The 22,832-nt window shown below is 43.0% G+C and overlaps 1 protein-coding gene across 12 annotated transcripts in view; it reads left to right on the top strand.

The window, feature by feature from the left end:
• Atxn1 (ataxin 1) overlaps nucleotides 1-22,832 on the top strand; it is a 395,773-nt gene that overhangs the window by 22,749 nt on the left and 350,192 nt on the right. Inside the window, exon 1 of one of the 12 annotated variants that reach the window (XM_021224951.2) lies at nucleotides 15,702-17,228. The exons of the other annotated variants lie outside the window; for them this stretch is intronic. The gene's annotated coding sequence lies outside the window, so the exon portion shown is untranslated. Of the gene's footprint in view, nucleotides 1-15,701; nucleotides 17,229-22,832 lie in introns of those variants that run through there. 12 annotated transcript variants of the gene reach the window in all.

Raw genomic sequence — 22,832 nt, 5'->3', positions numbered from 1 at the left:
TGCTTCCTGACCCACCTAGATGTGAGCAGGAAACCCATGCTTCCGCTGCCATGGCCCAGAGACATTCCAGGTGTCGTGCCATCACTTCCTCTCAAATATGAGCCAAAGTAAATCCTTCTTCTTCCCTTAAGTTGTTTCTTGTCAGGTATTAGGTTACAGCCCAGAAAAAAAAAGATAATTTGTTAAATAACTAAATCCTTCGATCTATAGCCTGGGTTTTCTGACCTTTAGTCTTTCTTATCCTCCATTCACCAGTACAACCAAGAATCCCATGGGCCTTATGCAGGTGGCCTCTGAATTCACAAAACAAAAGGACATGCCCTTGTTACCAGGCTGGTCCAATAGAGCAGTTTGGACTTAGATCTGGTAAGATAAAGAAGCAATTTGGCTTCGTGAATATGAGCAGCCCTTTGCTGTCCCTTGGGACATTATTTTTTCTTTAAAGATCGTGTGTGTGTGTGTGTGTGTGTGTGTGTGTGTGTGTGTGTGTGTGTGTGTGTGTGTGTGTGTGTGTTTGCATGTGCATTCAGGTGCCTGTGGAGGCCAGAAGAGGGTGTTGAATATCCTGGAACTAGAGTGACTGTCATGGTGCTGGGAACTGAACTCCAGAGCTCCAGTTTTCTGTAAGAGTGCCAAACCCTTTAAACACTGTTTCTCTCCAGACCTGGAACATTCCTTTGTACATTTAGATGTTAGATGTGTTGGGAGTGCCCAAGCCTCCACTTGATGGACTGAGGACTAGAGAGAAAGGGTGTCCTTTTACAGCCACTATACTTTTATGGCTGAGCTGTCTCTCCTTTAATGCAGTTCTGTTGGCAAGGGTAGAAACACCAGGAATTCAAATTGATCTTGCATTTGGAATTCTGAAATCTGAGACGTCCCTTCCTGGGTGGGTGGAAAGATGGAGTCAAGCGAATTCCCTGTCTATAGGTTCCTGCTGTTTCTCTTGGTCATTACAGACGAGGTTTGCATAAATGTGTCCCACTGCCCATGAATCGGCCTGGTGCTTGTTGCAGCTGCCAGACAGGTGAATCTTCAGGAACATGAATTGCTTCTGTGTGGATTATGTATTGACAACATTTTGTGGCTAATCACTGTCCATCTCAATAACCCTTGAGCGTGTCATAGCTGTAATGTGATCTCTCCCATCTCTGCAGAAGTCATCTGGTGTCAGGCTACGATGCTGTTAGGTGCAGAAACACTTAGAATCGGATGCACTTCTCTGTTTGTCCTCTACTCTCTACTTTCTTCCCCCTACAGAAGTCAGGGTGATTTGTCTTGCAGGGAACTTAACTTGGTGATGGAGTAGCTAAGAATGTTTCTCTCTAACAGGTTCCAGAACAGAAAATGCTGGTGGACGTCACTTGTTGCCCCCAAGATCTTCGTTGGGAGTCCTCAGGACTTGGTGTCTTTAATGAACTCGCCAGGAGGCATAATGTATCACCAATTTTATTCTGGGCCACCCTAATGGATGACACCCAGCTTCAGAGACCTCCTCTTGGACATCGTCCCTGTCAGCCAGTGTATTAGCCATCCCGTTGTCTGGAGTTGACCTCCTACTCATTTTGAGCTAGGCTTAGGCACAGATGGCCAGACCCAGTTGAATGTTACTCTGCTTGTCCTTTGTTTTCCCTAGGCTTCATGTCTTTCATTGTGCTAACACTACCTATTCCTTTGCTAGACACAGTGTACACATCCATTCTTTCTGTGTTGGTGGTTGCCCAGCAGCATAACCTGGAGTCCAGACTAAATTCATCTTGCACAGACTTGTTCCTGCTGGTTCTGGTCTGTCTCTCACCACAAGTTGAGCTTTCAAATACACCAGTGACAGGTTTTACGTAGACATGTGTGTGTGTGGACTGTTGGAAGAATTCTTTCTCTGGTTTTCTGTTGTTTACACAAACATATATGCATTTTTAAAAATGTCCTATCACTGAATTAAACAACAGGGCTTACTTATTTTTAAAGCCATGGATGCTTAAAGATGACACAGAGTAAAAGCAATAGGTTTCATTTCTCTTTATGACAAGTTGCAACATATCCAAAAGGTGTCTGTTTCTGTTTTGTCAGGAAAGGATCAAAACTGACACTCTGCAGCAGAGGCAGGCTAGACCGGAGAAGTGCAGACAGAAGCTGACAAACCCATGCCCCTTGTTGGGAATTCAGCCCATGGAATGTTCTGTAGGACAAAAGGAATGGCGGAGATATTTCAGTTACATTTTGTTCTTGGTCAAAACCTTCTGAAATATAAATGTGCTGTGTGCTGGACAATGGAGACAGCAGTTGATTGAACTTGAATGGCTTTCATTTAACTAGAGGATCCCACAGAAAGAGGCGTTTGCTCTGACAACTATATTTTTGGCTTGCTTTGACTTAAAGGAAATCAAATCCCTGTTTACATATCCGGGAGGATTGTTTTATGGACAAAGACACAGGTCAAATCACATCACACTGGCTTCTGCTACAGCAGATAGAAACATGTCTGCAGTGAATTACAAATATTTCTAAACCCCAGCCAGAGTCCACAGTAATGATACGAGTGGGTAATATGAAACCATTTGCAGTTATAATTCAGTTGTAGATGTGCTTTTCTTTGTGTGTAGAAATTATTTTTTTACAACAAAATTCTAATCTCTTGCCAACATACATTTTTATTTGTACTTCACCTATTTGAGTAACAGGGGATGAATATGAATATATATTCATATATATGTATAATTACAGAAATCAACCTCTTTTTTTCTGTAGCAGATTAGCTTTCCTTCCCCCTCATAACAACATCTGGAGTTATTTCCAATTAAGGAAATTTCATAATTATTCACAAATGTGACTTTTCCATGTTGGTCGACCCCACTTGTAGCCAATGCTCATGGCTGACAAGGCTGCACATTAGAAGTAAGAACTCTGTACCACGAGTTCCAAGGGGACCTCTACTTTACAACCTAGTAGAAGATGGTGTATTGTTCTGTGTTGGGTTTTTAAACTCCAGATCTTGCTGGCGTTGACCTGAGAATTAATGCAAGTATAATTGCTGTTATTAGCTATCACTCCTGAAAACTCTTTGTACTCCTTGGCCTGTGCACAATTCCTGAGACTCTGAGATTCTCAGGGAGGCTGAGAACTTAGATAAATGATAACTTAAAACATTCAGGGTTGTCTGCCAAACTACTGTAGCAATAACATTCTTAGGCTCTTGTCTGAGTGTCTTACGTTATTTTCCATCCTTTCCCTTGTGTTAGTTTACCCTTCTGTTTGTGGATTTTTCATTTTGAAAATATTGTATTATTATTTTCCCATTACTTTGAGGTTTTGAGATTTGGTCTCACATAATCCAGGTTGGTCTTCCTGCCATCACCTCCAAATGTGCACCATCACACCACAGTCTGCTGAAACTATTTTTAAAAAGCAAGTTTGCCAGGTATACCTGGCTACATGGTGAGTTCCAAGGCAGTCTGGGCTATAGAGTGAGACCCTATCTCATAACATAAAACTCAGCACAGCACAACAAAATTCATATCTAGAGCTGGTGAGATGGCTCAGTGGCTAATGGTGCTTGCTGCTCAGGCCTGGGATCCACGTAAAAGTAGAAGGAAAGAGCTGACTCTGTAAGGTTGATCTCTGACCTTTCCACATCATGTTGACAAATGCCCCCATCCCATGCCCACATACATTGTAAGTATAAAGCACTGTAAATTAATTCCCATTGCAATATGAGTTTCAATTTGCTCATTCTTTCTGCATCGGCCAACTTTTCTGTCTTGGTGCTGAATCATTGCTTCTCTGCATTCTCCAGGATTTCATCTTGCTCCGAATGTGAGGGTTTGCATTTCCTGTTCAACTTCTCATTGCATCTGAATCAGTTTCATAGGTTTAAACTGTTGGCTTTCTGTTCAGCCCTCTGCTCTCTGTCCAAGCTAAAACTGCCTGCACTGAGATCAGTCCTTACAACACCATTCATCTCTTCCTATTTCTTGGTCCGTTATTTCCATGGAGGAAAATTTACTTGTCGTTAAGAAGTTCATCTGGGTGTCACTTCCTCAAGATCTCTTCAAGATCTCTGAAGCAGATACCCTGCACAGCTTCAAACTGCACCCACTGTGAGGAGGACTTTGAGAAACCAGTTGTCCCTACACAGGGTTTACAACATTGTACTCGCTATTTTAAAAATGATTAAGCTTCTCTGTGTGTTCTTTGTTGTGGGTCAGGAACTTGACCTGCTTAGCCATCCAACACAGAAGTTAATCACAAATGGGTCCTCTGAAGCAAGTAATTAAAAATAGACTGAAGTTTCTGAACTAGGCAGTTGGCAGAAGAGTCCATAGTTACATCTGTGCCTGGTTAGGGAAATAGTTCATGATATTTAAATAACTTCAGATTGGCTCTCTGTGATGCGTGTGTGTGTGTGTGTGTGTGTGTGTGTGTGTATGTGTCTGTGTGTTTGTGTATGTGTGTGAAAACAAATGCAGGTCCTCTTGGCTAGCCTCCTCCCTCCACCTCCCGAGTGCTGGGCTTATAGGCATGAGCCAAATATAGCCAGCTTTTTCCTTTTTATTTCTCTCTCTTTCCTTCTCATTTTTGACACAAGGTCTCTTACTGGCCCATAACTCACGAAGGAGAGTAGACTGGCTGACCAGTTAGTCCCTGTGATCTGCTTGTCTCCGGCAATGAGATTACACCCATCTTTTTATTATTATTATTATTATTATTATTATTATTATTATTATTATTATTATTTTAAGGTGGAATTCTGGGCATAAAACTCCTGTCTTCATGCTTGAAAATCCAGCATTTTACTTGATAAGCCATCTCTCCACAGCCATTTCTATGGAGGAACAATGGTTTTGTTTGTACTTTTCTCTTTAAATGAACATTCTGGGGACTTTGAAAGCTTTATGTCTTTGGGTTTTCTACTCACAAGTTACTTTTACAAATTATGGCTTTTTGGAGCTGTAGTGATTGACATGAAATACTGGTGAGTTCTTTCTATTTAGATTGCAGTGGGATTTATGCCTGGAATATATGTCAGACTCAACACAGTATGACCTCAGTGTAGACATGTAAGTAGCTGAGTTGGAGAACTTAATTCTTCAAATTAGACTTTCCCCTGGGTTTGCTCATGGTCAGGATTGCATTAAATACACCCAGTCTGGGCAAGTTCTACAACTACAGCATTACTTTAAAATATTTAGTTGGCTATAAGCTTTAAATTAATATATGATATAAAGACTATTGCTTTCTGGCGTTAATTGTTGTTGTGGTTGGAGGGATTTCTTTGTATCCTTGGACAAGTCTTGTTTTCTTTCTCCCAGAACAGCTGTCGTATTAAGCTAATAATTAATGCTCAACAAGCAAAGTGAAGGGAAATTAAGATTTATGTGTTTATTTATTTGATGCTACCAGGGCCCAGTGATGCCAAGCAAGCAGTCTACTACTATGCTGTGTCTCAGACTTGAAGATTAGGGATTAGTAAAGAAAAAATGCCTTAGGCCTGCATCTCTGGATATGAAAAAAATTAGATATGTATTTCTCATATTATTATTATTATATGTTAGTATTGAGTTAATAGTATAAACATTAACATTAAAAGCTGTCACTTAAACTTGCTGCAGTAATTGAAATTAATCACCAAGAAATAACTTGGATCAATTTCATCACTCATAGAGCAATGAATTCTTAAGTTTGAAGTATTCATAATACTTCAAACCTGTGATTATTTAGGTAGTTTTTTCCATTCATGACATTTCAATTCAGAAGAATTTTAAGCATCTTTTTGTTCAACTTTGTTGACATTCAAATTTATTGTATAATTTCTTGTAAATCTGCTGCTTATTGAGTCCCATGTTGGAAGAGAATACTAATGTTGTGTAAGTGTAACTTGTAGTTTTAAATGAATTAATCTTTAATTTCTTTTTATATGGTACTTAAGGGGCAGCTTTTAAATGAGAATATAATAGTTACTTTTCTGTATCTGTGATAAAAACAAAAGATCACGACCAAAGAAACTCAAGGAAGAAAGGTTTAATTTAGCTTACAGTTCCAAAAGGATAGAGTCCATTATGGCAGGGAGGGCACTGGCATAGGGCAGGATGCCAGCTGATCTCATTTCCATCCACATAGAAGAAGCAGAGAGAGCAAGCAGGAAGTAGGATGAACCTACACACCCTCAAAGCCTCCCCCAGTGACACACTTCATCTAGCAAGACTCCACCTCCTAAGAGTTCCCTAACCTCTCCAAAGGGCACCACTGATAAGGGACCAAGTGCTCAAATGCAGGGGTCTATAGGGGGCACTTCTCATTCAACCACCACAAGGAGATAGATGAAATCTCCAGTTATTGTTCTTTGTCAGTGTGTAAGATATTAGGCTTCAATATAGTTTTGTAAACTCTGAATAGATATAGAGTATTTGTTTTTGTGTTTTGTTTTGCTTTTGAGACTCAGGCTTACTGGGTATCCCTGGCTAGCCTCACACTCACCTTAATCGTCCTGTCTCAGCTTCCCACGTGCTGGGATTACAGGTGTGTCCCACCATGTCTGACTTAGTATTTCTGGAAATACTTTGAGTTAGACTTCTGTTATGTCCCAAGGCAGAGTTCTGTTCTCTTAGACAAGACCACAGATATGTCAATGAGAGCCCCCGACCAGGCACCTGGGTGCTTGTGTGCTTACTTAACACATTTATTATGGAGCTGTTAGCTTTGTCTCTTCCAGTCACGTAGCCTATTCTTAAGATGTACATATAGAATTACACTTGAAAGAGCTGAATTTGTTTGTTGATATCTTCACCAAAGAAGACATTGCTAATGATTATTTGCTTTTCAGATTTGTGGTTGAAAACAGAGGGAGAAGTATGTGTGATGCTCAAGCCCCAGTGCAAGGAGCCTTTTTTTTAAAGATAGTGCTGGCTAGCCAGCATGCCAGGGGATTTAGGAGGAGTTAGTCACCCTACTAATCACTTAATCCTCATGGTAAACCTACACACACTGCCATTATTACCACTTCACAGATAAGGTCAGTGGGTTAGTAGATTGCCCAAGGTCATGGAACTGGTAAGTAACAGTATGAAGGTTCAGTTCACACCGTCTAGACCTCAGCCCCGAGGCTGGTAATGAATGATACCTCATCACTTAGCATTGCTGACATGGAAGCAATTTCTTTTTACTAAACATTGAGTACACAGAAAGGCCTAGCTACAAGATAAATACAAGTCACTTGGTAAGCACTGATTTGGCCTCTCTACTCAGATGTTTTTTATTAATTTTTTATTTAAAATTAAAAACAATCTTAGTTTGCATACCAATCCTAGTTCCCTCTCCCTCCAGCCCTCCCACTCCCACCATCACCCCCCATCCACTCCTCAGGGAGAGTGAGGCCTCCCATGGGAGAATTATCGAAGTCTGTCATATCATTTGGGGTGGGACCTAGGCCCTCCCTGTTGCATATAGGCTGAGAGTACCCCTGCATAGGGAATGGTCTCCCAAAGCCCATTCATAGACTGTCCAAGTCCCTCAACTGAGCTCCCACTGTTTCTGTGGGTCTCCCCAGCATGGTTTTGACCCCTTTGCTCATCTCTACAACTGGGTTCCAGGAGTTCCACTCAGTGCTTAGCTGTGAATCTCTGCTTCTGCTTCCATCACCTACTGGATGAAGACTCTAGGACAGTATTTAAGGTAGTCATCAATCTCATTATAGGAAAAGGGCATTTAAGGTAGCCTCTCCACTGTTGCTTAGATCCTTAGTTGGGATCATCCTTGGGGATTCCAGATTTTTAAGTGACCACAAACTTGACGTTCCTGTGTGGTGCTCTCTGATCTTGGCACCTTTCAGCTTAAAATACAGCTCTTTAAGGGGCTCAGGCTGTAGCTCAGGGGTAGACAAAGGTTTGCCTAGTATGCACAGGGCCCTGGGTTGAATCTCTAGTGCCAGGAATAAGTGAGGTTAGAAGTAGTCATCACAGAGAAATATTATTCTGTTGATTTTGTTTGTTTTGTTTTTAAGACACATCCTCACTGCGTATCCCTGGCTGACCTCACACTCACATTAATCGCCCTGCCTCAGCTTCCCACGGGCTGGGATTACAGCTGTGTCCCACCAGGTCCACCCTTGCTGGGTCATTTTCTCCTTCTGTCTTCTCTCCAATTTTGCCAGGCCTCCTCATCTTCCCTCACTACTGTCACAATTATCCCAAACAAAAAAGAACAGTGTTAGCTCTGTTTTTAGAAAGTCTAGGAGAATGCTCCGGCACAGTGATGATCCCTGGAGATTCTAGGTAAGGTGACAGGTTCTTCTGCTTGTCTGAAGCTCTGTCCTCTTCCATGTAAGGTGTGCGGCTGAGGGGCTGTAACAAAGGGGCCAAGTGAGATGTGTTATTTAAGTTGACAGTGCTGACAGCACTCTCACAGACTTGTCAGGGTATAATTCGTCGACATTAGCTCTATAGATGTGCTTTTTAATAGTGACTTAAAATAGCAATGCAGTTTTCATAAGCAGTGTAAGGGCACTGTGTAGCACAATCAAAAACCCTTGAATGGAACATGTTAAGATAACATGGCCTTGTTGTCTCTTAATATTTCAATGCAGTCTCACTCAGCAAGTAGTAGTAGTAGTAGTAGTAATAGTAGCACACTATTAAGTAGTAGTGTGTGTGTGTGCACATGTGTAAACTGTAATAGATTCTGACCATGACAAGAGTGACAGAATTCATTCATTGGGGAACATATTTAAGTAATTCTCTAAGCGCTATTACTAGTAAGAGGTTTTTTTGTTTTGTTTTAAATAACTCTGTGTTAATGACTTGGCATTTAGAACTATATTGCTCTTACATTACTTATATATAATTATAAAATATTTAATGGATTTATTTATTTTTAAGATTAATTGTGTGTGTGCCTTGGCAGTGGGGTAGGGAGAGACTAGACATACTGCAATACTACAATGCAAGTTTGGAAGTCAGCTCAGCAGATGCTTTCAAGAGTCAATCCTTTCCTTCCACCCTATGAGTCCTAGGAATTGAGCTCAAGTATTCAGGCTTGTGAGACGTCCCTTTACTTGCTGAGCCATCTTGATGGCCCCAGAATACGTCATGGATTTAAAAGGATGAAGGATATCTTAGCAGAACATTCAAGTGCTTATAAGGTCTTCTGCATATAAATATGTATGTGTACAAGACATTTTATGTACACATTTACAAATGTATTCTTGGATTGGCTTATGATTTTCTGGGGCTGTCTGCATTTCTATGTGTAAATATAGTGCATGTCTTTTATCAGCTGCTGTTGGAGGACATTTATGAACCAACTATATCTCTTCATTCTTTTTTCTTTCTTTCTCTCCCTCTCTCTCTCTTTCATTCTTTCTCTCTTTCTTCCTTTCTTTTTCTCTCTCTCTCTTTTTTTTAAAGATAGCCCTCATAATCTAGCCCTGGCTAGTCAGCCTAGACTTGTTATGTAGATCAGCCTGGTCTTGAACTTACAGGAATCTCTGACTGACTCTGCCTCCTGAGTGCTGGGATTAAAGGAGTGTGTCACTACCTTCGATCCCAACTTTATGAGTCTGATCCTTCTCAAGTGGGTGTATTGAATGGTCGTGATTTGGGTCTGTAATAATAAGTAGTGATATCATGAGATTTTGTTGTGTCTATTTCCTCCTGTCTACAATGTGTGTTGAGAAAATGTGCCTATTAAGCTTTAAATATGAAAAAAAAGAGGCAAGAACTGCAGATCACACTTGGTTGCCGCCTGTCCATTGTCTCACAACCATGCCATAAAAAGATGGAAAGTAGGAAAGTCTTGGCAGAGGCGCTATGAAAATGCCGCTGATTTCCAAGCTGCCTGTGAATATTCTAAGGACTGCTCCCTGACAGCCAGTACTAGAGGGATTGGCATCAGTGAAGGAAATGTACCGTTTACTACTTCAGAGCAAATAATGGCTGGGGATGCTTTAAATAGCTCAGGAAATGTGTCGAGTGTTTACTTGACATTTGCTGTATTGAACACTAATACCGAAACATTCTTTGACCACAGAGAATGCCTGGGTGGGTGGGGTGGGGGTAGATATGAGCAGAAGAGAGAGCAAAAACAGACAGCATGATTCAGTCGCCGTCAAAGGGTAAATGGAGTTTGTCAGAATTCGGAGATGCCAGGAAAATAAATGACCGTTTGTTTGATCAAGTAGCTTGGGAGGGTGGTGGCAGGAGGCAGAAAGCACAGCACAAACAACTCCCTTGGATTAGGTTTCCATGGCAGGAGGCTGTCTTCAGCAGGACTGTCAGAGCCCTTGAGATGTTGGCTGCTCTCCTTGAGCTTTTCAAGGTCCCCAAAGCAGGATGAATGATCACCCTACCTACCTACCTACCTACCTACCTACCTACCTACCTATCTATCTATCTATCTATCTATCTATCCATCTATCTATCTATCTATGCTTTCTATCTGCCTTGTCTACACATGCTTATGTGTGTATGTGTCAGGGACAGGGCTGCAGTGCCTTCAGTTGCTGTTTCTTATTTTTAAGCATTTATTTTATGTATATGGGTGTTTAGCCTGTGTATGCGTCTGTGCACCACATGCTTGCAGTGCCTGGGGAGTCCAGAAGAGGGCATCAGATTCCCTGGGTCCTGAGTTGCAGATGGCTTTCAGCTGCTGTGTAGGTGCTGAGAATCAAATCTGGGTCCTCTAGAAGAGCAGCCACTGTTCTTAACTGCTGAGCCATCTCTCTAGCCCCTAGCTCCCTTATTCTAACTGCAGCTCAGAGCTGTTGATGCTAGTCCCCTCCTTCCATGCCTTCTGCATCTCCTGCTCTGACTTGTCTTCTCCCTGCTTTCCCTGGCATTGTTTATGTGGGTCTTTGGAGTCTGGGGCAGAAGAGGCAGCTCTGAAATGGAAAGTCTTTCTTTTTATCACGCCTTGTGATTCATTTGCATCTAATGGGGAGGGGGGAAATCAGGTCCAGCTGATTTCTGAGGCTAGTGAGCCATAGGCTATGGCCCACTTGTATTTGAGGGCAGTTTTGAATGGATTATCATATGCATTTAAACATATTTAATTTTAATTAAATTTTAACTTAATTTAAACATTTAAAATGCATATGTTAAAAGCTAATTGGCACATGCTAGAGGTCCAGGAATGTGAAATTGTGCAATGTTAATGAAATTTGTTTAAAAGCTTCTTGCGTGTATCTTGTCAACCCAAGCTGCTCTGAAATACCCAAGGGAACATTGAAACCAACAAACAAAACTCATAGACTGGTCCAGCACTAGAAACCCCAAGCAGAGCGAAGGCTATATTTATGGCTTGTCCACTGACTTGGGAGTTGACCTTGCATGAGTCATCTTGAGCTTCTCTCGGCTTTGTGGAACTGGCTCTGGGAAGCTGTGTGTGACTGGGTGCTGCCTGTAGGAGGAGAGTCACTGAAGTTCACAACAAAGGGAGCGCTTGAAGGAAAACTTTATTACTAGAATAGAGCTGCAGGCATGAGCGCAGCCCTCGCTCAGGCCACTGCTCAGGGTAAGGGCCACCGTGCACAGGTCCAGGGGAGAGCAGGGATTTGTCACGATAATCTGACTGTGGCTTATCCGAGGGGAAGAGCACAGGTTGAGCACTATATTCTAGGGGAGCACTCGACTGACTGAACTGTACACCCAGTCCTTACTATGTTTTCTAGAATAAAAAAATATCTCTGCTTATATTGTTTTGTATTCAATATACATTTTGTGTGTATTGGCTTACCTTTAACTTCAGAAATGTATGTGATCACATCCCTGCAAAAGGATTTTTATTTATATTATCACCATTTAAACTGTATTCAGGGCAGCTGGAGAGATGGGTCAGAGGTTAAGAATAGTTTCCGTTCTTGCAGAAGACTGGAGTGTGGGTCCCAGCACCCACCCGAGGCAGCTCTAAACAGTCTGTGACTCCAGCTTCTCTAGATCCAATGCCCTCTTCTGGCCTCCTTGGGTGTCAGAATATGTGTTTGCTTATTTAATTATTTATACATAAATAAAACAAATGATTTTTTAAAAATTGCTACTGAACAGTACCAAATTCCACTCATTATTCAGACATTCAAATAACTTTGAAGAACTTATTTTAATCTGTTGCCATCTTCCAGATCACCTGTGGTGGTGGTTGTTGTTTGAGGTTGTTTGTTTGCTTTCGTTCATTTGAGGAGAAAGGAAGAAAAGTAACAGATGTCTGTGAAGAACCTACTGTGTGCTGGGCACATGTTTTCTGTGATTTGTGTTAAAGAGTGTTTCCCCAGGTTTCCCATTGCTCATCCACAAGAGCCAGCATATAGGAGACGATGAGGTATGCCTAGTGCTACAGATACTTGAAAGGAGGATCTTTGATTTCTCCGTACCTAAAGTGCTACCTCATAGCTGGGGGTTTTGAGATCTTTGTAGACCAAGTGCCGGCAGGTCCCTTCAGGCTGGCAACCACCCCAAGTGGTACTTGGATTGCAAAACATGGCTAAACCACCTCACCCTGCTTAAGGCTTTTCAGTTATTGCCTCACTGAGGTTTCATGGTTGTGAAAAGGACATAGGTATTAAGCTGCAATGACTCCAATTTGAGCAAAAGAATATTGGCTTTCCATGGTATTGAGTGTTTGGCTCTGAGCCCCAGCTGCATGTAATCGCAAAGCTGCCTTTGGATGTACAAACATTTCAGAGAAAGTTTATGTATTAAACACAGTATCCTTGACCCATTTTCTCTTTGCTCCCTCAGCCCAGCCGTTATTCATTCACTGTTAACCCACAGAAAGGCTCTGCTTGAAGGTCCCTTTGACTGCTTTGCAAGACATCGGAATGTATACATTGGGAGAATGGGGGTGAGAAGGAGACAATGACAGAGGGCACAATTTTTAACCTCACTGTAGTTGATAGCAATCTCTTGAGGCGAGGTACTTTGTATAAGAAGTGGGTGTTTAAAAAAATCCATCCTCAGTTGTTGAGAAGTAGTTATTGTTCTGTAGAAGGCTCTGCCCCAGGGTTTCTCAGGACTATAAAGTGTTAGACTCCATTAGCTTCTAGCTGGCTTTGCAAGTAAGCGTGGGGGTTTGAGAGTCTTTAGCAATTAGGTATATAGAAATGGCACCCCACCAACATGCACATGTGTTATGTGTCAATTTAAAATAAACATTTGTTACTTTTATCAACATTATTGATATTGTTGTTTTTAAGACAGGGTCTCATGTAGCCCAGGGTGACTTTGAACTCCCTGTGTAGCTAAGGATGACACTGAACTTCTGATCCTTCTGCCTCTGCCTCTTAAGTGCTGGGATAAGGTATGTACCATCACGCCCAGCCCAATTGCTACAACAACTGTTTGTTTATTATTATTTATTGATATTGGATCACACTGTGTAACTCAGGTTGGCCTTAAGCTTTCCTCTTCCTTCAGCCCCCACATGCCTTGGGGCTACAGGTGAGCACCACCACAGACATGGATATAGGCTTAGAACAGGGACCTTAGCTGTGAGGACTAAGTCTTCAGAAGAGCAGAGATGAATGAAAGCCACATGGTGGAAAGGGGTCTCCATCCTACTCCAATGGTGGAGTGCAGTCTTGCTGGAAGGTTGTATCTGTGTTCGTTTGTCTCGACTGTTCCAAGATTATGACATTGCTTGTGTCTGTGAACGGCCTTACTACTGCTCACAGCCATGACCAAGTCACTAACCTCTGTGTTTTGGTGTCGTCTGAAGAGCAAAAATGATCACCAATGTAAGGAATCAATAAAACTTTATGTATAAGAAGAACAATGGTTTGTCATAGGTGTTATTCGCATTCCTGGTTTTCTGGTGTACCTGTGTAGCATGTAGAGGAAGATACCATTTATGGGAATGATGGTAGCTTGGAGGGGTGGGAGGGAGGCAGACAGATGAGAGGAAGGCAGAGGGCTGTGAAAGAAGCAGCGCCTGATTCCACCCCTCCCCCAGCTCTTAGACTTTCCCTGTTCACACTGGGCTTCTTTCTGGTCACCAGGATTGGCTGGTGTAACTCTCAGACCCCTCCCTTAAATAAAAAAATCACTTTACGGGTATGGGTGTTTTGCTTGTATGTATGTATGTATGTGCACCGTATGGGTTCAGTACTTGTAAAGACCAGAAGAGGGCACCAGATACCCTGGAACCAGAGTCATAGACAATTGTGAGCCACAATGGGGTGCTAGGAATTGAACCCAGGTCCTCTGGGCAAGAATCCAGTGTTCTTAACTGCTGCGCCTTCACTCTAGCTTCATAAATCAATCCCTTTGCTTGTCCATATTCTTTCCCATTATCCATGCCACTGCAAACCTCTACTTGTCTAGGGCATGAAGCCCAGATGAGCCTCTGTGCTACTTTCACTCACTTCCCAAGCCTTTGTCTGCACAGCTCATGTAGGCAGGTCATTCAGTGTCTCATCTGGTCACTCACATATCTCGTGTCCCAGGCAGACACCTTATGATTTAAGATCCTAGCTTCCCCACAGTCACTGGGGAGGTATGTCCAAAAGAGCAAGTACCAAAAGAAATTAATGGCTTTTTCATCTCCCTTTCCTCTTTGAGAACGTTAGAGTGCTCCAAGCAGTAGATCGTTGCAAGCTGCAGATTGTCTTAATAAAAATGAGGGTCAAGGCCTCCATATATAATAGTAGATGATATGTAAGCATGAGTTTCATGAATGAATGGATATGATGGATGGATGGATGGATGGATGGATGGATGGATGGGATGGATGGTGAATGGTCTCAAGTAGTTCAGGTTTCAATTATATTCTGTGGTTGACTGGAATAAATGGTCTTAGGGATGCATCTTTCCCTTTCAGTGGACACAAAGCTTGATGATTTAACACTCACATATGCTGGATTGTCCTCATTAATATTTATACTAGTCATTGTCTGAAAGTACATGCAATACAAATACTAGCACAGAAAAATTAATGTTTAGTACATGAAAAATATGCTTTTTAGAGCATTTTAGAATCTCTTCATGTATCATGTTCTGTATTCTAATACAGAACAATGTAAAATAATTATACAAGTACTTTTAGTTTATTCATTAACCAGTTTATTGGTCACATTGAAAGTTTTCTATGGGTATTTAATACTATTTTTCTTATTGGGGAGCTGGAGAGAGGGCTCAGAGGTTAAGAGCACTTGCTGCTCTTGTAGAGGGCTCTGGCTCAGTTTCCTGCAGGCATACCAAGAGCTCAGAGAAACCCTGCATGGAAAAACAAAAAACCAAAGCAAAAAAAACAAAACAAAACAAAAAAAACAGTTTACACCTGCATGTAACTTCAGTTCCGGAGAGATCCACGCCCTCTTCTGGCCTCTGTGGGGACCTGCATGCTCTGTCTGTCTGTCTGTCTGTCTGTCTGTCTGTCTCTCTCTCTCTCTCTCACACACACACACACAGCCATATACAAAATAATAGGACTCTCACACACACACACACCCATATACAAAATAATAGGAAAAAACTATGGCTCATAAAACCACAATTTGTTTTCTTGCCCATATTAGGTGTCTGTTTTGAACCCCATTTATTGAACAGATATTACTATCTTTTTTATGTTAATGAGACTAAAAAATGGTTATTGAACATTTCAACATATAATCTCACTTTGGAATTATTTATTTCATTGATTACTTTTACAATATAATTATATATAACTATAACTGAAACCTCTATTAAGTGCTCTTATCATGTTAAATGGAAAATTTAAACAAAAATTTTTACAAAATTTTTAGTTTTCTGGGCATGGGGGCGGGGCAGACTTAAGGCACTTAGTTTTTTCTAACCATCTTTGCAAACAATATAACCTCAGAGCAGTGACCTTGGAATTAAGGAGTTTTAATAAGTCACCATGTTATTCATTCTGTTCTTATTTCCCGAAAATAAAAGACATTCATAATTTTTGGCAGTCTAGACCTAGAAAAGATTATCTAATTACACCCATGTGGCTTGAGCTCCCAGGGAACCCATCCGAAGTGGGTCTCTGTTATGAAGATATTCTGTGTCACACAGGATGGTGTTGACGAGGTCCTAACAATTTGCATTTTTAAGTGATTGAGGGGCTGGGGAGATAAATCAGTGGGTACAATGGCTGCCATGTAAGTGTAGGGACCCAGCTTTGGGTTCCCAGTAGCCACTAAACAGTTTGGTGTGGAGGCCGGTGCCTGCAGTCTTGGCACCGGGGCAGCCGCAGTGACTGGAGGCTCTTTGGAAGCCTTTGACAGGTCAACCCAGCTTCATGAGGGAGTGGCAGGTTCAGTGAGAGACCCTGTCTCAAAAAACTAAGGGGGGAGTGATTGAGGAGGCTACCTGAGGTGGACCTCTGGCCTCCACAACCATGTGTCATGTACACGTGTACCCTTACACATGTTAACACATACACACAAGCACAAAATGGATTCTGCCTCATTGTCATTAAGATTTATAATGAGATTTCAGTATCAGTGGATTTAGCTGTGATTTTCTGACTAAATTTTTAACAAGAGTATAGGATCCTCCCTCCACAGACCTTGGCTTAATATAGAATTCCATATTATGACCAGAAGGAAACGGTATGTCTATATTTTACGGAGGAGGTGCTGGTTCATTTTGAGCAACAGCATGGACTAGTCACCTGGGAAGAGTAAACCTCAGTTGAGAAATTATGAGAATGATTGCCCCGCATGTGTGTCTGTGGGGGCATTTCCTTAACCACTAACTGATGTAGGACGGCCCATCCCCCTGTGGGCGGTACCATCCTTAGGCAGGTGGGTCTAGGCAATATAAGAGATACAGCTAATCAAGCCAGAGGACGCAACTCAGGCAGCCATGGTCTCTGCTTCCGTTTCTGCCTCCGGGTGTTTTCCTTGAGCTCCTGCCCTGACTGGACTGTGGCATGGAAGTGTAAGCCAAACCAACCGTTTCCTCCCCAATCGCTTGTCACAGCAACAGAAACCCAACCGGAGCCGAGGGGAGCACGGAGTGGGGCATGCAGAGAAATGTCAGTTTGCTCCTTTCTGCCAGCCATTCCCACCATGTGTTGTGTTCTCGTGTTCCTGGCTCCGAGGAAATTGAAAATACCCGTACTGACTGAGCCCTTCCTCTTAAAAATGCTTAAGTTTGACTTCAATGCCCTGGTAAATGCAGCCGGTAAACTGGTGCAGGGACAGGTCGGAATAGATACAGGCGAGGTGTGGAAAAATGCCTCCTCATACCTGGGTATAGACGCTGCGTTGGGAGAGGACGAGCAGCAGGTTCCAGGTGAGTGCGCGTAAGTGCAAGTCATTATTGATCTCAGCAACTCGGGGAAAGGGAGGACATTTTGAAAACTGTTTCTGAAGAGTATTTCCACCAAGGTGGCTGTTGAGATTTGGTGTCTGATGCAGACTGGAGTGGGCTTCTCTGGGGGCGTCTATTTCATCTGTGCAGTGGTTGCTGGAGTAGCTCAGTGGTAGAGTATTTGCCTACCATGTTCCATCTGTACATATTTGGCCCAGCTTGAATGGGAAAGTGGATCCCTAACTCGCTTTAGTGTGAGTCACTTCCCTTGCTGTTGCAGCATTTTCTCCCCTTACTCCTGTGTGTAGTTCAAGCTTCTCTCTGGCTGTTTTGACTCCTTAAGAAGCTCACAGGAACAAATTAACAATCACACCCCTGCGGGATTGCAAACGCCCTGGAGTAAGTAGAGTAATAAATAGCAGTCCTAGAATCCTGAGTCAACAGAAACCCCGGCTCTCAGACCTGGGAAGGCTATGGAGGAGTCTGGGCCTCATAGATCCAAGCAAGACACACCAGTTAAAGAACGGGGAAGAGGGGATGGAGACAGAAGGGATAATGCTGTTTTTCTCACTGTCACTCTCCAGGTCATCTCAGTATAAAACAACCTGGACTCTTTCGTAGCAGTCTATTTGGCCACCTGTCCCCAAGTGGACTATAAATTAGGTAGTGCATATGACATTAAAATAAGCTGGTCTTGTTTCTTTGGGGACTTCTGGACTTTCCAAGTTTCTCTGGGGACAAAAAGACTAGCATCTAGGAGAGACCTTGGTGCACCCCCCCTCCCCCCAGCTCTGTGACTGATGTTCCTTCAGTCCCTGAAGTCCATGCAAGGCTGGTGTCTGAGGTCTGCATATGGCCGGGATCTGGACTGGTGATTTTTTTCTGTGGGAATTTATAAACCAGAAGGTTGCATACAGAGAGGCCCCGGTTTTTCTGCTCTGCCCAAGGGGTTGCTAGCTCTGGTTGAGTCCTTCTTGTTGCTAGGGAATGGACTTAATGACAGACCACTGTCCTGGAAGGTGTAGATCCTTCCTATTGTGCAACTTTGGAAGAAAACCCTTGGGTCTTAGTGGTTCTACTAATTAAGGACATCTACGGGGTGGGGCAATGGCCCAGTCAGTAAAGCTCGCCACACGAGGATCCGAGTTTGGCCCCATAAATTCCTTGTAAAAAAGCTGGGTATTGTGTGTACCTCTAATCCCACTTCTGAGGAAGTGGAGACAGGAGGATTCCTGGGGTTTTCTGGGCAGCCAGTCTAGCCAAATCAGAGCCTCAGGGTCAGTGACAGAAAGAAAAGTTGCAGAGGACAGAGGACAGAGCAGTGTAATGGACACTGATCCCTGACTGCTCTGTGCACCCTACCACACAGAAAGAGAGAGAGAGAGAGAGTGTGTGTGTGTGTGTGTGTGTGTGTGTGTGTGTGTGTGAGAGAGAGAGAGAGAGAGAGAGAGAGAGAGAGTCAGTTAAACAACACAAATTTCGTGTTGTTTTTCTTTCAGTTTATACTGAGGAATGGGGTATAGTCATCTCCCCCATTGGGGTTTCTCACGAAGTCTGTCCATATTTAGACAAACTGCCCCACTGCTTTTAAGACAATGGAGCCCTTTGCTCACCTGCCTGGAAGAGCTGATGGAGCAAAACCTCTGGCTGAGGCTTGTGAGTCAGAGACTTAAATGTTGTTAACACGGGAAGACTCTTTTGAACATGAAGTCATCATGCTCGAGGTTCCTTTGAACTGCCCTCGGAGGCTTTCATGAGCTGTACTAGAACCAACATGCTTTGGTTTGATGCCGAGAAACATGAGGGTGAAAAAAAATGGTCAGGAACTTGAGTTTGAACCATCGCCAGAAACTCTCAGATGGTGGAAGCGTTATTCTGTGATAAATATTTAGTGAAGCTACTTGGCTCATGGGCCCTTTTAAAATGGCTTTGAGGTTCAGGAATTTTGAAAAGTCAGACATTCTTTGTAATTCAAATTTCCTTCTAAGGAAAGCAGTACACTGTTATTAATTTTTTAAAAATACATATATACTTAGAAGTTAAAATTGTGTAATTATCTTAATGCTTTGGAGAGGTTCTTTTGTGACTAAACATTGGAACATATGCTGTTGAATGCAGGGAATTTGTCCAGAAGAGCTTAAGGAAATTTAGCCTACGCAGTGCAATTTGCTCGACTTCTAAGTAGAAGGTTCAGCTACAGGGATGATAAATAGCGCAATTCTATTTTATCTATGAAAGATGGTGTTTGCATTTGGTCTCTTCATTCTCTTTTTAGGATTAAATAATAATTGCGGCTCACTTCTTGTGTTTGATTTATAGCATTAAGTTATATGCAAGATGACTATATGAAATTGAACTCATTTCAACTGTACAAGGAAGGTTGTTTGAAAAAAAGATGATAACAATCATTTTTTATAGCGTGTAAATGTCTCAAGATAGAGTACCTGGATTCTTAACGCAAGAGCCAAGATGATAATACTGTGTGCCATTGCCTCTGGAAAGAACTGCTTCCTGTGAGAAATAGCTTGCCTGAATTAATGTAGCTGAAATGCACTGTAAAGCATAGCAATGGCTTGCAATTCTTAGTAGGATTCTCCCTTATTGCTAAGAAGTTTCCATAAATAAGATTATAGCTTGGAGTATTTTAAGGATTGCGTACCAACAAATAAGGTGCATGCATGTGTATATGTGCATGCATGCATGTGTGTGTGTGTGTGTAAGGGGGCCTGGAGATCATGTAAGCTGTCTTTCTTGACCTCCCTCCACTGTGTATACCTAGGAAGAGGAAGTCTCTTTTACTGCACTCTGCACTCCCTATTTTAGATATTGGCTGGCCAGCTCACTGTGGGAGCTCCCTGTCTGCCTCCAGCTCCCCAGGGTTACAAGGGCCTCCATGTGTGTTTGACTTTTCCCTGGACTTTTGGGATCCAAATCCAGGTTCTGAAACTTGCACCACAAGCAACTTGCCCACTGAGCTGTCTCCTCAGCCCCCTGCAGATGTGTGCTAAAGAACAAAAGGGGAGGGAGAACCTTATTGTTTCATACAAGAGAGGGGGGGAGAGAGAGGGAGAGGGAGAGGGAGAGGGAGAGGAAGAGGGAGAGGGAGAGGGAGAGAGAGAGAGAGAGAGAGAGAGAGAGAGAGAGAGAGAGAGAGAGAGAGAGAGAGAGGAGGTGAGAGAAGGGATGTCTAAGTGGCCCAGACATGCTTCGAATTTACTAGGTTGTGGAAGCTGACCTTGAACTCCCGGTCCCTCTGCCCCAGCCTCCCAAGTTCTAGGGTTGTGGCCAATGCACCACCTTGCCCCCTGCTGGAGGTGGATGAGCTGACTGGTGGTGTTACTGAGCAGGCTGGCCGGGAGGTGGAGCCTGGGCTGTGCTCTGGTGAGTAGGCAGCTGTGTGTGCGGTTGATGGGTGCTCTTGGAAAGTGGTTAGGAACTCTTTGTTTCTCATCAGTGTGCCTTTTGTTTGTTTGACACAGGCCGTCACCATCTACCCTAACCTTCCCTTGATTGACCTGGTGATCTTTGACCTCGGCCTTCCAAGTACTGAGATAACAGGCATGCACCGTCACATTTTACCTTAGTTACAGAAGTCCTCCAGAAGGTCCTAAGATCCCTGGGAACTATATTTCACCATGACATCCTACCTGTGGATGACTCTCTAGGGAAAAGCTTGTCATTTCAATGAGGTCCTCAAAGGAGTTTCTCAAGCAGCCTGTAAGAACCAATCACTTAGAGCCAAGAGATGGTGATGTCTGAGAAAAACTACTCAAAGGGATGCTGGTGCAGGCCTAAGTAGAGGAAACAAACCATCAGTCACCTTTTCATTCAAGTAAAAATGGCCACAGTCTGGTCTTATTATTAACTTCTCAATTAGGTTGACATTGCCGACACACCTGGTGCATACTGAAAACATAGTTTTTGGAAAAATGAAAGGAATAATATGGAGGGTGTTACCCACGTTTTGGAGTAGTGAGATGCGGTAGCTGGGGAAGCTCCTGGATTCTATTTGTATTGGAAATTGTCCAGCATAAGCCGATGAGGAACCTTTGGGGAAATGTGTGGAGGGATGGTGCCTAGAGAGCAGCCATCTTGAGTCAGCCCATCTGCTTTGCCTCAGAGCAGAGCTGAGGTAGAAATGAGGTGGTTATCCCCAGGTGGTCCAGTTCCTGGATGTCACAGAACACTGGGCAGTTGCAGAACAGGCCATGGTATCTGGGTCTGGCTGTGGCACTGCAGGCAGTGCCTGGCCTGCTTCAGTTCCTGAGAACTATTTGTTGAATGTATTTATCTCGACTTGCTTTCCTGGAAGCCTGTCAGATGTCTACAAAGCAAGTTTTGTCACTCTTTTCCACAGCTCTAAGGGTGCGGTTATTTACCTAAGGTCATGTGCCAATGGGTAAAGGATTGTGGCCTGCCCTCTGGGTACCTCCACTTCACACAAATAACAGAAGTAGAAAAGCTAGATTTTTACATGTTTCCATGGAAACCATGGGAGGAGCATGGCAGGGGTAGAGGGAAAAGCCAAGGAAAGGCCTGGAGACCAGAAAATGACCTTTGAGTAAATCTAGAAGCTAGAGGAGGAGCTAGATGGCTTAAAACAGCATGATTTGTTCTCTGAGGTATCTGAAATATGAGTTTCAGCTGGGGAGCCACAGTACCCTAAAACAAGGGGGTGGGGATCTCTTGTGTCTTCCAGCATCTTAAGACTATTTTTGGCATGTGTCACTATAGGCTCTGTCTTTGTCTTCATGGTGTCACCCTGTGTGTCTGGACCTTGTCCTCACCAGTTTCTTAGAAGGACACTGGGCCCTGAGGAAAGGCTCTGTTGCTCATTGTTATGATCAACTTTGCTCCACTTGGAATCTCCATGGAAACACATTTGGGCATGTTTGTGAGGGTGTTTATGGAGAGGTGTGACTGAAGAGGAAAGACCCCACCCTGACTGTGGGCAGCACCGCCCATGGGTCCCTGGGGCCTGCACTGAATGAAAAGGAGAGAGAGAGAGAGAGAGAGAGAGAGAGAGAGAGAGAGAGAGAGAGAGAGAGAGAGAGAGAGAGAGAGAGAGAGAGAGAGAGAGAGAGAGCACGAGCCCACTGAGCATCTGCATTTCTCTCTCTTTTTTCTCTCTCTCTGCTTCTTGGTTGGAGATGCAATAATACTAGCTGCCTTAAGCTCCTCCCACTCTTCCTTCCTCACCAGGATGGACTGTATCCTCTCAAACCATAAGCCAAAACACACCCTTCCTTCCTTGGGTTGCCTTTATCATCATGACAAACAAGTAACTGATACAGGACCCACATAGATAATCAGGATGAGTCTCTCATGCAATCCTTAATCAGCTTTGTAGAGATTCTTTCTTCAATATTTGATCACATTTACAGCTTCTGGGATGTAGATACTGTTTTGGGGGAAGTCACCAGTCAGCTCACTGGAGGAATGGTGAAAGTTCTGAAAGCAAGGAGAATGAGAGCATCTCCTGTATTTTTAAAAGATGTCTGTGATGCATTATGAAAAGAATTCATTAAGCCAGATCATTTGGGAGGCTGTTGTAGTAACTCTGCTAAGATAGGATGGGAAGAGAAA

Source organism: Mesocricetus auratus, unplaced genomic scaffold, assembly GCF_017639785.1.
Source record: "Mesocricetus auratus isolate SY011 unplaced genomic scaffold, BCM_Maur_2.0 Super-Scaffold_100013, whole genome shotgun sequence".
NCBI classification, from domain to species: Eukaryota; Metazoa; Chordata; class Mammalia; order Rodentia; family Cricetidae; genus Mesocricetus; species Mesocricetus auratus.
This window is presented reverse-complemented; position numbering and strand designations above follow the sequence as displayed.